The sequence below is a fragment of the Rattus norvegicus genome, chromosome 15, assembly GCF_036323735.1.
Source record: "Rattus norvegicus strain BN/NHsdMcwi chromosome 15, GRCr8, whole genome shotgun sequence".
Lineage (NCBI taxonomy): Eukaryota > Metazoa > Chordata > Mammalia > Rodentia > Muridae > Rattus > Rattus norvegicus.
In genome coordinates this window covers 104530696-104547610 of record NC_086033.1, presented here as the reverse complement: position 1 = coordinate 104547610, position 16915 = coordinate 104530696, and the positions used below count along the sequence as shown (strand labels likewise).

Genomic DNA, 16915 nt, shown 5'->3' with positions numbered 1-16915 from the left:
ATCCCAGCCATGTAGGAAACCGAGGCAGGAGGATGACACAGTTGAGACCAGCCCCAGGCTACATAGGGAGACCCTATCTCAGAACAACAGACCCAGGTGTGGTGACACAAGGGTGTCTGTCATCTTAGCACTTGGGAGTAGGAGGATTTGGAGCCCAGCCTAGGCTGCATGCACCTTCTCAAAATGTCAGACGAAGCAAGAGCCAAACACTTGGGCAGTTTTCCCTCTGCAAAGCCCTGCTGGAGTGTTGGAAACTTTAGTGAAGCCCCATCCTGACCTCCTACTGCAGACCACTCTGGATCTCAGGCTCTGACTTAAGGAGACACCGTGTGACTTGGGAATCACCATCCTAAATATACCCGAGCTCCTGGTTCAGGCTCAGGAATCACTCCCCACCTCGGAAGCCACATAGAGAATTCCTTGACCTAACCACCTGTGAAGAGCCTGCCCCTCCCCCAAGCATGCTTGGACAAAGAAGGGTTGGTTCCAGTCGTACAGCAGGGATCAATTTGCAATACCATGTCCTCCTGTAAGCAAAAGTATGTCGCGCTCAGCCCAGCCCTCTAAGGTGGGATGAGAAACTCTCCAAGAGTTCCAAGTCTGTCAAATTTTTTCAGTGAGTTTCAGACCAGTAAAGGCTACATAGTGAAACCTTGTCTCAAAGACACAAAATAAACACGTACTAAAAATATAAAAATACTGATCAAAAAGGCTCCGCAAGTTATTTAGAACTCATGGGTCTTACTGCAATATATAGTATTAAATAGACTACAATTTAAAATACGGATGAAAACTGCCACTCAGTAATGAAAACTTTTTCTATCTTCACAGGACCACACAGGGACAGTCACAGGGCTGAGCCAGCGGTTGTATCTGTGATCCCTCCAGTGGCTGGAAGCCAGTTTCCATGATCGCACCCACTGAGTCTTACCTCCTGGCGCCACACTCTAAGTCACCTCCCATTGCATCGTGGCTGGCCCTATGGCCAAGCACACTGTGGAAAAGGCAGCTTAGGTCTTCTAAGACTAGCTCATAAATGTCACAACCCTATCAGGGTTTCTTTGAGGACACTCACTCCACCACGAGCTCCCATCCATCCACCTATGGTAAATGACCACCCTGCCCATGGAGCTCCTTAGAGGTTCCTTGGAAAAGGATCTCACAGTCCTAGCTGACATCTTTATTGCAAACATTTGAGCCAGAACTCAAGGCTGTCAAAAAGCTACTCCCAGAATCCTAACCCACAAATACCACAGAGGGCTATTTAGCACCACCACTTTCAGCCACTGAAGTTGTGGGAGGGCTATAAACAGCCCCTGTAGTTCCGCCCCTGCAGCTCCGCCCCCAGAGCTCCGCCCCCACAGTCCGCCCCCAGAGCTCTGCCCCCGCAGCTCCGCCCCCATGCCTTTTCTCCTTAGCTACCCCATCTTATAGCTCCTTTATTAATTTGATTAGCACTTTAAATACATGTAGGAACTTACCAAGTCAGTCAAGAAAATTAACCTATACTCCCCAAAGCACCCTCAGGACTGACTTGCTCGCGTGTACTTCCTGCTGACAGGGATACAGACCCGACTCTGTTTCTACATGCCTTTTACGGCACCCCCTGCTACCACCAAGCAGCTGCTCCAAGAGGCTTCTCTGCTACACACACCAGGAAACTCAAGCATCGCTCCAGATAAGGCCCTTTAAAACTTATTTTCTAGCGCTTGCCTAGGAAGTGCAAGGCCCTGGGTTCGGTCCCCAGCTCTGAAAAAAAGAACCAAAAAAAAAAAAAAACTTATTTTCTGTGTATTTTTAATTTTAAAAATAACCGGGAGGTGGTGGTGCATGCCTTTAATCCCATCACTCGGGAGGCAGGGTGTGATACCCAGGGAGTGTCACTATTAGGAGGTGTGGCCTTGTTGGAGGAAGTGTGTCACTGTGGGCGCCGGCTTTAAGACCCTCATCCTAGCTGCCTGGAAGCCAGTCTTCTCCTGTCTGCCTTCAGAACTAGATGCAGAACTCTCAGCTCCTCCTGCACCATGCCTGCCTGGATGCTGCCATGTTCCCACCTTGATGATAATGGACTGAACCTCTGAACCTGTAAGCCAACCCCAATTAAATGGTGTCCTTACAAGAGTTGCCTTGGTCATAGTATCTGTTCACAGCAGTAAAACACTAAGACACAGAGCTAAGCAGATCTCTGAGTTCAAGGCAAGCCTGGTCTGCGGAGTGAATTCCAGGACAGCCCAGGCTTTACAAAGAAATCCTGTCTCAAAAACAAAAAACTAAATAATAAATAAACATCATAAGCTACTACTACACACCACTTAAACTGGCTTAAAAACAGTGCTGACAATGCTAAATGCTGTCAAGGACTGGTAGATATTGGCTCATGAGACGTCAACACTGATATTTGCATTCACAGTAGCTCTGCGTTTACAGGAAACATACTCAGAACTGCCTACCTGGATACAACCAGTATCCTTCAGCTGGCAGATGGCCAGACACATCGTGCTGCTCCATGTAATGACCGCCAGAAATGACCGCAAGAGAAGCAAAGCAAGTTTAGACCCTTAACAGGCTTAGAAGTATCTCCCAGACATTATGCCAGTTCTCAAAGGTCAGTCTCCAAAGACTGGGCTGTGACCTAACAAAAGGCATTCTGCAGATGAACAGAATACAGTGAACGAAGATTACCCTATACACACACACACCCCTTACATACGCACCCCTTACATACGCACCCCTTACATACGCACCCCTTATATACGCACCCCTTACATATACACCCCTTACATATATACCCCATACATACACACATACAGACGCACCTCATATACACACACACCATACACACATGCACACACACACCATACATACACACACATACCATATGTACACACCATACATATACATGTAACATGCATACACACATATACACACACCCCATACACACACACCATATACACATCCCATACATACACATGCATATACACCATATACACACACCACACAAACATATACCATACATACACACCATACACACACCATACATACACACATACACACACCCTATACATACACACACATATACCATACATACACACATACACACACCCCATACAGACACACACACACCATACATACACACATACACATACACACATACACACACACACACAAAACCCACCTACCCTCTTGCACAGAGCACAGGTGCTCAATAAAAAATTGCTGTCAGAGAAAATGGCTTCATCCCTCAAGTGACAGGTCTTCTATATCTGTACTCAAAGTACCTAAGAGCATTTGTTTGAGGATTCTGGGGCAGAAAGAAACTACTTACCTTTAACAGCCCTTGCTAGAACTTTTCTCTGGAGCGCCTTTTCTCTTGACTAGGTACCCCACAGTGTGTGTACCTCTAGACATATAGGTACATACATATGTATGTACATACATACATGTCCACAAAATCTTTTCTGTCCTGAAGTGTCCCAACATTTATCGTGTCCCTTGTACCACTTGTAATTGTGAAGACTCCTGGAGTCTAAGATGGTGTTGGGATTAGCAATTTACTCATGAATCCACCATGAGCCTTTCACTGATCAACCAAAGTACCAGGAAACTATGGCTGAAGTTTGAGGCTTGTGGCTCCTGACAGACATCCAGGAACTCACTGACAGCAAAGCCAGACATAAGAGAGAAGCTGTGCACAACGACACTGGTGTCCCTGGATCCTGAACTCTGCACAGCGCTCTCCAAATGAGCTGCAACCCCAGCCCGTATCCTCCACTGCTCAAGGTGTGCCAAAGGAAGTCAGAAACAGACATCACCTCCGCCAGGACTTTGATGGATGGCCAAGGCTTGTGTGTGCCAAACGGTATCTTTCCTGTCAACACACTGGAATTATCACACAACAGCCCTGCTCGCTGGAGATGGATTAGGGCTGAGAGAACTAACAACTTCAGTCACTGGCTTATAACAAATGGAGACAGCAGGGTAGAGAATGGGCCTTATCATGTGGGACTCCCTCAGGCTGCAGGGCTATGCTGACCACTCCATGTTTTCCTAGATGAATAGGGACGCTCTGAGCCGCTCTGAGCCGCTCTGAGCAGGTGCTAACTCTTCCCTTGTCCTCGGTGAGTGTATTTGAACATGAGTTGGAAGAACGTTGCCATGAGGACAACATGTTACAAACGACGACAAATGACTTACAGCCTCACACGGGTGTCAGGTCAGAATATAGTACTTGAGCAAACAACCAGGTGTGGTAGGTCAAACCTGTGATCCCACCATATAGTGGGCAGACAGGAGACGAGGGAGTTTAATAAGGCCAGCCTCAGCTATATAGCAAGCTTGAAACCTCAAAGTGTTCCAGGAGACATACATAAATAGATATTTAGATATTTAGATAGATAGATAGATAGATAGGCAGACAGAGAGAGAGAGAGAGAGAGAGATGTGATCATGAACTCTGACCCTGAAAGTGTTCCAGGAGACATAGATAGATAGATAGATAGATAGATAGATAGATAGATAGATAGATAGATAGGCAGACAGAGAGAGAGAGAGAGAGAGAGAGAGAGAGAGAGATGTGATCATGAACTCTGACCCTGAAAGTGTTCCAGGAGACATAGATAGATAGATATTTAGATAGATAGATAGATAGATAGATAGATAGATAGATAGATAGATAGATAGATAGATAGGCAGACAGAGAGAGAGAGAGAGAGAGAGAGAGAGAGAGAGAGAGATGTGATCATGAACTCTGACCCTGAAAGTGTTCCAGGAGACATAGATAGATAGATATTTAGATAGATAGATAGATAGATAGATAGATAGATAGATAGATAGATAAGCAGACAGAGAGAGAGAGAGAGAGAGAGAGAGAGAGAGAGAGATGTGATCATGAACTCTGACCCTGAAAGTGTTCCAGGAGACATAGATAGATATTTAGATAGATAGATAGATAGATAGATAGATAGATAGATAGATAGATAGGCAGACAGAGAGAGAGAGAGAGAGAGAGAGAGAGAAAGAGAGAAAGAGAGAGATGTGATCATGAACTCTGACCCTGAAAGTGTTCCAGGAGACATAGATAGATGGATGGGTGGACCGATGGACAGACAGACAGATAGACAGACATTGATGTGATCATGAACTCTGAAGCTTCAACAAGTTCCTGACAGGTGGGGAGAGAACCCTGTTGAGCCCCCTGGTTTTCCTTATCTGTGCCTAGGCATTCGGTGTGCCTTGAGAAGCAACTGAGGTCAAGGCAGGTCTGTAACCTGGCTGTCCCCACAGCTCCCTCCACAAACCATTTGACAGCCACTCCCAAAGTGCAGAGGCACTCCCCACTCCAGAGTACTCATTTCTGGTTAATCCTGGAGAGAGCACCAAACAATGTGGGTTCAAATGCAGCTATGGCATTGTAATCCCAGTGAGACTGGACTTTTCTTCCCAGGGCTCTGAAAACACAAGAAGGGGGCTGGACAAGTGGCCCAGGAATCAGCATTTGCTGCTTCTGAAGAGGACCTAAGTACAGTTCCCAGCACCCACATCAGGTGGCTCACGACCACCTATAACTCCAGCTCCAGGGAGATCCCCTTTCTTGTCATCTGTGGGCAACTGTATGAACACACATGTGCGCACACACTTGTACATATGCATACATGTGCATACGTACATGCACAGAGACAGAGAGAGAAATAAACTTTAAAGAAAAGATGCCGATGTCCAGGAAAGAGCAACGGCTAGACATAAGGCACCATGCCACAGGGCTAGAGATTCCACAGCTAGCTCTCGGATCCTGAGTTGCCTCTGCTCTTGCTTGGTCTGCTGCTGAAAGCTAAATAAAAACTAAAAACCTCCCCCACCCTATTTCACAGGGCTTGCGCTAGGCTTTTGTCCTTTGGGATAAAAATAAAAGGCACAGAGATGCTTATTCCACAGTTATGTACAGTACTGCGACAGGAACACTGCACACTAACAACTGTGTGAGAGGAGCAGGGCTAATGGGCTAGCACAGGACTAAATGGGCCAGCACAAGGACCTACCTGCCTCCACCTCACCAATGCTGGGATTACACATGCTACCATGCCATCTTTACATATGTCCTAAAGATCAAACCCAGACCCTGACTCTTACATGACTTTATCACATAAGCTATCTCCCCAGCCCCTTGGGGGTTATTTGTGCTATGGTACATTTTCTTGGTGAGGCTGAGGATCTAACAGAGGACTTCACACTTGCTAGGGAATCACACTACCACTGAGCTATGTCCCCAGCCACCTCAACTGCTTTTTTGAAAGATTGTATCAATTAAATGAAAAGATAACAACATTGTTGGTCTACATTCTGCAACTGTCTGCACGCAAGGCTTTTATCTGCAACTGCTGCTAAAATTCCTTCCCAGGAGAAGTCACAAACATCGTCTATCCCTCCTCCTAAGGTCCTAATGACAAACTAAGGCACAATTCTATTAAAGTTCACGCTGGGGACCAATGAGTTTATTGGGCTTCCTTACAGAGCATAGGTGAGCCATTACCTACAGAGGTGTGGGTACTTGTCCCCCACAAGGCTACACCAGAGCTTTTACCCAGCAGGAATAAGGGGTAACTCATAGACACACAGATGGAGCCCCTCTCTCCCAGTCTTTCTTGGCCTACATATTCTAGCCCCTCCCCAAGACACTATGCAATTAGGATAACACTGCATACAACAGGTGTTAGGAGCACTGGCTATATAGTCACATGAGGGTTCTGGGACTCTCCCCAACCTTCTGTGAGTGCACATGAAGTGTCAGCAAGTCCAGCCAGGATGATTTTTTTGCAAGTGAGCACAAGCTGAACACCCCAAGATAGAAGGTGTTTGGCTTAGAGCAAGGGTTTTCAACCAGTGGGTCAAGACCCCTCTGAGAGTTGCAGATGAGGAATTTACTTACATTATGATTTGTAACAGTAGCAAAATTACAGTCATGTAGTAGCAACAAAGTAATTTTATGTGGGGGTCACCACAGCATGAGCTGTATTAAAGGGTCCCAGCATTAGGAAGGTTGGGGACCACCAGTCCACTGTCCTCTAAGCCTTAAAAGACAGTCTTTTTTTTTTTTTTTTTTTTTTTTGGTTCTTTTTTTTCGGAGCTGGGGACTGAACCCAGGGCCTTGCGCTTCCTAAGCAAGCGCTCTACCACTGAGCTAAATCCCCAACCCCTTAAAAGACAGTCTTGCAAAGCAGCAACTCCTTTTCCTGAGTAAATATTCAAGTAAGATCATCACTGTCTCATTTGGGTAACCTCTTCTGTGAGTCTTGTCCCTTGCTATGTGATCAAATGCCCAACTCGAAGTAACCTGAAGAAGGAGGGGCTTATCTGAGCTCACAGTTTGAGGGATACAGTCCATTCTGGCAACAGGTGGCCCAGTAGTGGCAGGAGTTTATAGTAGGACCCTTCACCTTGGCAGAAATAGGTAACAGACATTAGGCAGGAAGTAGGACCAAACATAGGATCCTACTTCCTCTAGCAAGGTTCCACTTCCTAAGGGTTCTACCAACTTCCAAGCCCCATGAGCAACTCAGACACAAGAGCCCATGGAATTTTCCACCTTCAAATCACACCACCTCTGGTTTTCCTGACCCTCCTGTAGTCAAGAGTGCCTTCCGGGGTTGGGGATTTAGAGCGCTTGCCTAGCAAGCACAAGGCCCTGGGTTCGGTCCCCAGCTCCAGAAAAAAAAAAAAAAAAGAGTGCCTTCCACTTGGCCCCTCTCAAATCTGATGCTACAGAACTGAGGCACTGGATGCATATAAAGGAAAATGTATCAGCCCCAGAGAAACGCCCTCAGGCCTCCTATACAACATTCATTTGTGTGAGTGCTGTCCATGTGCCTATGCAAACCATGCAACTTAAACATCCTTAAACAGTCCTTAAAAACAGTTTGCACCTCAGAGAGACTTCACATCTCCATCATCTTAAGTTTCTTTTCCTATTGCCATGACAAAATATCTCAACAGAAACTTAAGGGAAGGGAGCTTATTTCAGCTCACAGTTCACCCATAGGAGGAGCCAAAGGGGGGCTGGGGATTTAGCTCAGTGGTAGAGCGCGTACCTAGGAAGCGCAAGGCCCTGGGTTCGGTCCCCAGCTCCGAAAAAAAGAACCAAAAAAAAAAAAAAGGAGGAGCCAAAGGAGAAGTGTCCATCACAGGAGGAGCATCCACCACAGGAGGAGCATCCACCACAAGAGGAGCATCCACCACATGAGGAGTATCCACCATAGGAGGAGCATCCACCACAGGAGGAGTATCCACCACAGGAGGAGCATCCACCACATGAGGAGTATCCACCACAGGAGGAGCATCCACCACAGGAAGAGCATCCACCACATGAGGAGTATCCACCATAGGAGGAGCATCCACCATAGGAGGAGCATCCACTACAGGAGGAGCATCTACCATAGCAGGAGTATCCACCATAGGAGGAGCATCCACCTTGGGAGCTAAAGCAGCAGAAGCTTGAAGCTGCAGGTTACATCACTCCCCAGTGAGGAAGCAAAGAGAAATGAATGTCAGCTGCTACTGGGTTTCCTCTTGCCACTCAGCCTAGGGAATGGCACCACCTACAGTGGGTGGGTCTACCCACCTCAATTAACCTAATAAACACCTCCCCCCCAAGAGGCCATCTCCCACCCAGGTGGTTGGAGATCTCACCAGACTGACAACTGAGATTAACCATCACACCCACCAAATCACTTGCACAGAAAAATACATAGAAAACCGTTTTCTTGAATGTAGTGTTGTATAGCAGATGAAAAACAAATTCTTTCCATAATGTTCTGAATGGGAATCTTCGGTACAGCCCAACCCAAGGAGGACCAGGAAGTAAATAAATGCACTATTTAGTATAGGTTAGTATTACTTAACAAGGCAGGAATAGGTGTGTGGAACCCATAGGAATTTACAACGCACTTACAGGCTCTGGATTCATCTTCTACCTCTGTTCTCCTTTTGCCCCAACCACAATACAGCTGCTGTGGCGCAGACAACCCATCCAGTCTTCCAGGCTCTTTCCCTGGAACCCCCATCAGCAAACCTCCCAGATGTTGGGGGCTTCTGAGAAGGCATTTTCTCAGCAACAAAGGGGCTTCAAGTCGCCTGCACCACTCACTGTTGATCTAACAAACACCAAAGTGACAGCATGAGATTGGGGTTTGGGGGTGTTTGGGGGAGGGAGCACACCAGCTACAACAGCTAATTAGGCTGCAGCATTTAGATAACTGGAGGTAACAAGCCCAAAGCACAAAGCAACATGCTCAGAATGACAGGGCAGAAGGACAGAAAGGACCACTTCTTTAAAGACCCTGGACCCCTCTGAGGCGGGAGCCCTCCTCCCTTTACCCAAGGCCTCTATTGATACATTGAAGAGCTATCTCATCAATGTCAGTCATTTATATTGAGTGGACAGGACGATTAAAAATTAGGAGACTACTCTTCCTGGTCTCATGCGACTTACCTGATCTAGACAATGTCATGCCAGGAAGGTAAGACTGTGAACCTGGGAAACAACAGTCAGCTTTGGACACCCAAAGCACCTCACTGCTGATGATTCGAGAGTTACTGCTCTAAGGGAAAGCCCATGTTCCCAACAACAATACTGGGATGTTCACAACTGCACGTAACTCCAGTTCTGGGAGCATCTAACACCTCTAGCCTCCATGGGCACCTACATTCATGTGCACATACACAGACTTACAAATAATTTTTGTTTTTGAAACATGGCCTCTTTATGTAGCCTTGGCTGTCTTGGAACTCACTCTATAGACCAGGCTAGCCTTGAACTCACAGAGATCTACCTGCCTCTGGCTCCAGAGCGTTGGGATTAAAGCCACATGTGTGCCATCATGCCTGGCTACAAACGAGTTTTTAAAAATAGAATGTTAAAATTTGCTTTTGGGGTTGGGGATTTAGCTCAGTGGTAGAGCACTTGCCTAGCAAGTGCAAGCCCCTGGGTTCGGTTCCCAGCTCCAAAAAAAGAAAAAAAAAGAAAAAAATTTGCTTTTGTCCAGGGTCCCAGTTTGTTCTTGTTCTTAACTGATTTAAAAACTTAATTCTTTCTCATATTCTTTCCATCTGTGACACAGAACCTAATTTGAAATTTCTTTTTTAAAAAAAATCTGTTTACTTGATTGTAATAGTAACCACTCATTTATCTCTATTTTGAAAATAAGCAGGTTGTTTCCCCTCCCCCCATCTTTCCCATCTTTCCCAGTGAATTTGTTTAGGAAAGAACAAAACTGACTCATGGCAGCCAAAGCACGGCCAGTCGCCCCCTTCCTTGCATAGAAGAACTGTTATTTCCCAAAGCTGAACACATCCCCTGACCAGCAATACACTCAACAACCAGACCATGTGAAATGTTATGCTAAAAATGTGTTCTTCAAAAGACAACACCGCAAAAATGAAGACGGGTCGACAAGATGGCCTAGCAAGTGAAGGGTCTTGCTGCCAAGTTTACCAGCCCTCATAACCGATGGGGAGAACTGACTCCTGCAAGTGGTACTCTGACGGACACATCACACTGCACCAGCATGCACATCTGTGTTCGCGTGCACAAAACCATATACTCGCACACACAATAAAAATACAGTAAGGAATTAAAAAGTGATGAAGGTAAAATACACGAACGGATGCAAATATTGGAAGGACAAACATGTAACTAAGGATGTGTGTCCAGAGGTATAAAGAGTCACAGCCGTAAAAAGGTGGTCCTGGGTATGTACACTCATGACAAGTGTATTCAATACAGCCAAAGAACGAACACATGCACATACCCGCACACACACACGCGCACACACACACACACACACACACACACACACCCCAAACCAAAACAACAATAATGTAGAAGGCATACAAAAAGCAGACATACAGTTGACTGGGAAACACAAAACGATTCCAAGAGTCATCAGGAACATATAAAACAGAACTACCTCACTCTATGACTCCACATCCCTCTAAAGGGCTAAAAAGAAAAAGACTGACAATTCCAAGTGCAGGTGAAGAGAACTCACAGGGCAGGTGGGAAGGTAAAATGGGACAAACCCCCAGAAAACAGAGGGCACTACAACAAACACCTCAGGAACCCAGCAGAAATGGTGAAAGCATACTTCCACACAAAGACCTGTCTACAGATGTTCTCAGGAGCGTTCACGAACACCAATCTCACAAACAACCTGGTGGCCCGAGATAGATCTTGGTATCACAAACCAGCTCCTGTAAGAATCACTGAGGGGCAGACATGAGCCACCTGGGAAAGCTGGTGGAATATCACAGGGACCACCGCTGAGAATTCCAAATCCCCACAATCCATCCTTCTGAAACAAAGCTACTTAAGGAGCTTGGAAAGGGAGGACTATGGACAGATGTGCTAATGGAATTCCAAGAGACAGCGCTGTCAGGAAGGAAAACAATCCCAGAAGCCTCTAGTACAAGAAGGAGTACAGAACCCAGCTGCCTTATCCAGGCAGGGACTGGAAGAAACATTCATTCCAGTTGGAGAAGCAAGTGGATGAAAGGGTGGGCTTAAAGCAAGAGTATTTGCTAAGAGATGGTGGGTCACAGGTGAGTTTTATTTTTCCCATGTTTTCATTCCATCATCTTTATGAACATGTAAAAAAAAAAAAAGAGTGTGTCTTTTACCCGTCAGCCAGTTTTAAGGACCAAATTGCTCAGTGACAATAAAGTGAATATAAAGTCAAATACCAAATTCTCATAGCCCCAGAACGGCAACCTATCCATGCTAAGGTCAAGTGTCCCATTTAAAAAATAAAATAAAGTCCAGGGACTAATTTAGAAGAGCATTAAAAAGCTAGGCATGTTTACACACTCAACAAATATTTACCAAGGGCTTGCTATGTCCCAGGCACTACCCTAGATCCGGAAATAACGAATGAGAAGGAAAAGCCGAAAGTACCACACTACTGACTTCCAAGTCTTCCTCTGAGGTTGGTAATCAATCACCTTTATGAAAACCATTTCTCCAAAAGTCTTCAGGCAAAACAAAGTCACTACTGCCATACTGGGCTTATTGATACATGGCAGAGTTCATTAAAGGCAACCTAGTTGGGCCTGTGGCATTTTTTTTTTTAAATGTACGCACAAGTGACAGGTTAGCACATAAGATTCCGTGTAAATGATGAATCCCACATTAATTCCAAATCTTGCAATCTATAATTTCTGTGCCACAGGAGAATCCAACCACCACTGGAAGTTCATGCGACCAATGTCAGTCGGTCAAGCGGTATAGCTGGTCCTTCCTTTATTTCACAAGTAGCAAGCTCAGAGTGCCATGTTTAAACAATGTATCAAGCCGCCACTTTGTTCAAAGCATGCCTTCCAAAACATTTTCTACGGACTCAAACCAAGGGAAGGCTATCTCCACTAAAAGTCCATTTCTCTCCATTGAAATGAGCATTCCCCCCCAGGGGGCTTTTTGTTTTAAAAACAAAGGCAGCAATTGCCATTAGTGGTTGGAGAAGTTGGCATTTCCAGTAATCTTAATGGAAACCATCTGGCTCTTACCTTGGCCACATGGAAGTAGTTAATGACAGTAACAGCCAAACCTGTGTCACGGAGGGCCAGAAGAGTACAATCTAGTAATGCCACAGCATAAATGTCAGCCATTAAAGGGCAAGAAAAAGCAGTTCAACCACTTATGTTCAAGAGTCCACTGGGAGAGCTCTCTCCTTTCTGTGTGTGCTTGTGTATACTCCCGGCTGGCCTCAAACTCATTATGCAAGCATAACCAAAGGTGACCTTGAACACCTGATCCTCAATTCCGTAGGGTCAGCAGGAGCCACCACACCTGGTTTATTGGAGGCTAGGGACAGAACCCAGGGCGAACCCACCAAGGAAGCTGACAGCTCCTTTCCATCAAAACTTCCAAACCACAGGAGAAACACAGCCGGAAGACCTACTGAGGCCCTCCTCCTCTCCCAGGCAAGCCACCAACACAGAATCCCTGCCAGTCCTGTAAGAAAGGACTCCCAGCCCTGTATCACAGGGCTGTGGAAGCCTCTCTGTACTGTAGCATCTTTTAGAGAGGAGTTCTCAAAAATGCTAAACCATTCTCTGCAGCAAACAACGCCAGTCACAAAAGATTGGTTTAAGATGACCAGGGAAACGTCTACAAAGTCACAATCTCCTTGATCCTCTCGGAGTATTACCAGGCTAGTTTTCCAAAGTAAGACCAGCATGCGAACATTCAGTTTTTCTTTTTCCTATCTAGAGTTCTCCAACATCCACTCATTTTTCCAAGTGAATTTAACTGTTAGGCATTCTTCACCTGCCCTCCTTTCTGTTACTGAGATTGGAGTTAAGGCTGGCCTTGAATTTATGAGCCCCCTGCTTCTGTCTCAGGTCACTGGGATTTCCTAGGTGGCCCCCAAACCTCCTCGCCCTTTTTCAATATTATTTTTAATGTTCATCTTTAAATATTTCCCCTTGGATAATTTAATGAAAAGCAAGACAAAAATCTGTCCCAAAAAAAATCCCAATATCAATGCTCAATAAGAGTATCAGTGGGCTGGAGAGATGGCTCAGCGGTTAAGACTGCTCTTCCTGGGGTCCTGAGCTCAATCCCCAGCAACCATAGGTTGGCTCACAACCATCTGTAATGGGATCTGATGCCCTCTTCTGGTGTGTCTGAAGACAGCAACAGTGTACTCATATACATAAAATAAATAAATAAATCTTTTCCAAAAGAGAATATCCGTATATAAAAGTACACTAAAAATAGACATCATGTGCACACCTATCTATAATCTGGCACTTAGGGGGACTGAGACAGGAAGATCTCCAGCTAAACCAGTCAGGGATACACTCTAAGATCCTATCACAAAAGAAAGTGGGGTGGGGAGGGGGATGTTTGCATCGCATCGTATACCTAACTTCAGGAGGATTCCCAACTTACAAACTCCTAAGTCTTAACAGCATATCCCAAGTCAGAGGAGCACACCACAGTTCTGCATACTCCCCCCCCCCCCACCATGAGGAGGTAGTTACCTCATCGATGACCAAGTATTTCTAGCTTCCTGTGGGCTTGGCAGACATCTGCTCACTATCTACACCACCCCGACTCCCCCAGTAGACCAGTCACTGCCCAATAATGTTTCTATTTATTTTACCCAGAAGCAGAGCTTTCGGCCAGACATACTAAAAACACAAACGTTTCGTTGTGCTTGGATTAGGTCCAATATTAGTGCCTTGCTGCAGACCGATGCTGAAGGAATATAAAGTGGGCTGTGTGGATGCCATACCCATAGACGATGTGCATTGTCAGGGACCCACCCACCTGAAAAGCCGAGGCTAAGACGCCAGCAAGAACTGTGGGGCTGAGGGAAAACGATGGGGATTTGAAAGGGGCCCCACCTTAAGCCTGAAAAACACCAACTCCTCACTAAAGCTTTCATAATCCAAAAGGCTTTTCCTGGTTCTCCATTCCTTGTTCAGATAGAAAATGAAAAGCAAGACAACGCTAGGGGAATGTTCTGAAGTGGGCTTGGCCAAGTACCCACGTGCAAAGCACATTAAAGATGGCCCATCGCTGGATCGAGGTTATGGTCAGAAAACGCAGCCTACTGGAGGGAGGGAATGGAAGTCTGGGGGGGTAACCATGGGCAGGGGCCAGAGCTAAGGGAATCAAACGCGGGAAACTAGCACGGAGGAAGGCTGATACAAAAATAAATGAAACAGCCGGAGGCCACCGAACTCCGGAGGGGGGAGGGGTGTGAAAGGCTGAGCCTGGTAAACTATTCCAGATGAGGCAGTTACTCGGTCTCAAACCTCGTTCCTTTGTGAGCCCTGCCTCCCTCTTTTCAAGGGTGCTCTAGAAAATCCCCGTCAACCGCTGGTTTCAGGGTCCCATCAAGAAATCCGGTACCCCTCCATGATACCTATCTATAAGGCGCTCATGGGGGTCCGGATGGATCACGAGGCTAAAGTTTCCAGAACTTATATCGTAAAAAATCACAATTAGAAGTTATGAAATCCCACCCCCCACACACAATTATTATTATTGTTATTATTATTATTATTATTATAAATATCCTGTGCTTTCAAAAAGGAAAAAAAACTTTCCCCTCCATAAGGCACAGAGCAAAGAGAAACAAGATCTAACTTAAGAGGGCGTGTTCCTCTTTGTCACCCACCGGGAGGCTCTCGCCCCTCACGGGCGAGCTGCAGTGACCCGGCGGCACGGACACCCGCGCGGCCGGGGACCGACCTCCAGAGCCGAGATTGCAGCCTGAGGTCCGGAAGAGGCGTCGGGGGCGCTGTCACCCGGCCGGGTGGGATGGGAGGAAGCGGGGGGGGGGGGGGGAGGGGCGCCCGCGGAGGGGAAGCCAAGCGGGAACCCAAGAGCTCAGAGCCCCGCAGCCCAGGTCCGCGGAGGTGAGCTCCACCGGTTCCCAAGGAACCGCGGCTCCTGCTATTGTTGAAGGGCCTGCGGCCGCCGGCTACGAACACAACCATTCCCGCGGACTCCGCAGCCAGCTCGGCCCGCGCCCAGGGCCGCGGGCGCGGGGACTCGCACAAGTTGCCGCCTCGGCCGGGTGTATCCCGGGCAGCTGCCCTCCCGCCGCGGTCATTGTTCGCCGCACGCCTCCTACCTCGGCGGCTCCGGGTCCGGGCTGCGAGCTACGAGCTGCAGGGCTGGCGAGGGCGCGGCGGCGACAAGCAAGGGGTCCCCGCGGGCGGCGGGCAGCGGGCGGCGGGCGGCGGTCGCACGAGCTAGGCAGGCGGCGGCCGGCCGAGGTCCGAGCCATCAAAGGTGGCGCGGGGCGGAGGGGAGGGCGGAGCAGGCGGGGTGGGTGGGGAGCGCGCTCCGGGTCGCCGCGGCCGCCTCGACGCCCGGCCCGAGCGCCTCTCGCGTGGGGAGGAGCGGCGCAGAGCGGGCGGTGGCCGCGTCCCCGCCCCGCGCCTTCGCCCGGCTCCCCGCTCCCCGCAGAAGCTGCGCCCGCGCCGGGACCAGCCGCCTCCGAGGCTGGTGAGCGGGAAGTGCGGGCCACCACCGCCCCTCCCCGGGCCTGGGCCGAGCCCTCGGCAGGGGGAGCCTGGGCACAGCCTGGGGACGGCGGAGAGCCACAGCCCCCTCCAGCGTCCGAGCTGTGACCTGCGCCAGCACACCGGCCCCGCCCCGCTCCGCCCCGCCCCGGAGGCAGGTGCGCAGAAAGGTGTTACCGCGGGCAGGGCCGCGCCACCCTAGAGCTGTCCCTTACTTGGGCGGCGGCAAGAGCTGATGTCTGAGATGCACCACCAAGCCGAGCGCGGGAAGAAGCTCCACCGCGGAGACGCCAGCGCTAGTCTCTGGTGACGAGCGGAATGCAGAGGCCCGGTGGAGCCAGCAGCAGCTGGCGGGAGATTCGTGGCACAGACTCCTCAGGTCGCCTTTGGAAGCCTGACATAGGGTATCACGTGGAAAGCGTTTTGCAGAGACCCACGAACCCCCGCGTACCCCAGGCCACTAATCCAGTCTTCCGGCACCACCCAAAGCGGCGCGGCATTCAATGCCAGAGGCACTGGTGCCTCCTCTGATGTTGCTCCGGCGCAGCGTCCACCACCTGAGTGAATCCAGGACAATGCCCATCCCCACCACCCTCCGCCCAGGGACAGCAGAATGCCCCGCGAAGTGTGGCGAGGTTTAGGGTGGTTTGCAGTTGTTTGATCCCTTGTTTTTTCTCCAGAACTTGGTGATAATAGTGGGAAGATTCAGAATCCAAAAGACCCAGGACGCTAGGTGACTTTCAATCACTATCCCCACCCACTAGGTGCCATTTTTCCTTCGTCCTTCTTCCCTGCCTCTGGCTGGGAAAGGTCTTGGGCTGCCGACCATATGGAACACAGTAAAGCCTTGTTCTGCTAGATCCAGAGGCTACTGTGACACGCCCCT

At 48.3% G+C, this 16915-nt stretch overlaps 1 protein-coding gene across 3 annotated transcripts in view; it reads right to left on the bottom strand.

Annotated features, from left to right (window-relative positions):
• Farp1 (FERM, ARH/RhoGEF and pleckstrin domain protein 1) overlaps positions 1–16415 on the bottom strand; it is a 238953-nt gene extending 222538 nt beyond the window's left edge. For 2 of the 3 annotated variants that reach the window (XM_006252472.5, XM_006252475.5), the window contains exon 1: positions 15636–15775. The gene's annotated coding sequence lies outside the window, so the exon portion shown is untranslated. Of the gene's footprint in view, positions 1–15635; positions 15776–16244 lie in introns of those variants that run through there. The other variant, XM_017599720.3, reaches the window with a different exon arrangement.
• Between the last annotated feature and the right edge of the window lie 500 nt (positions 16416–16915).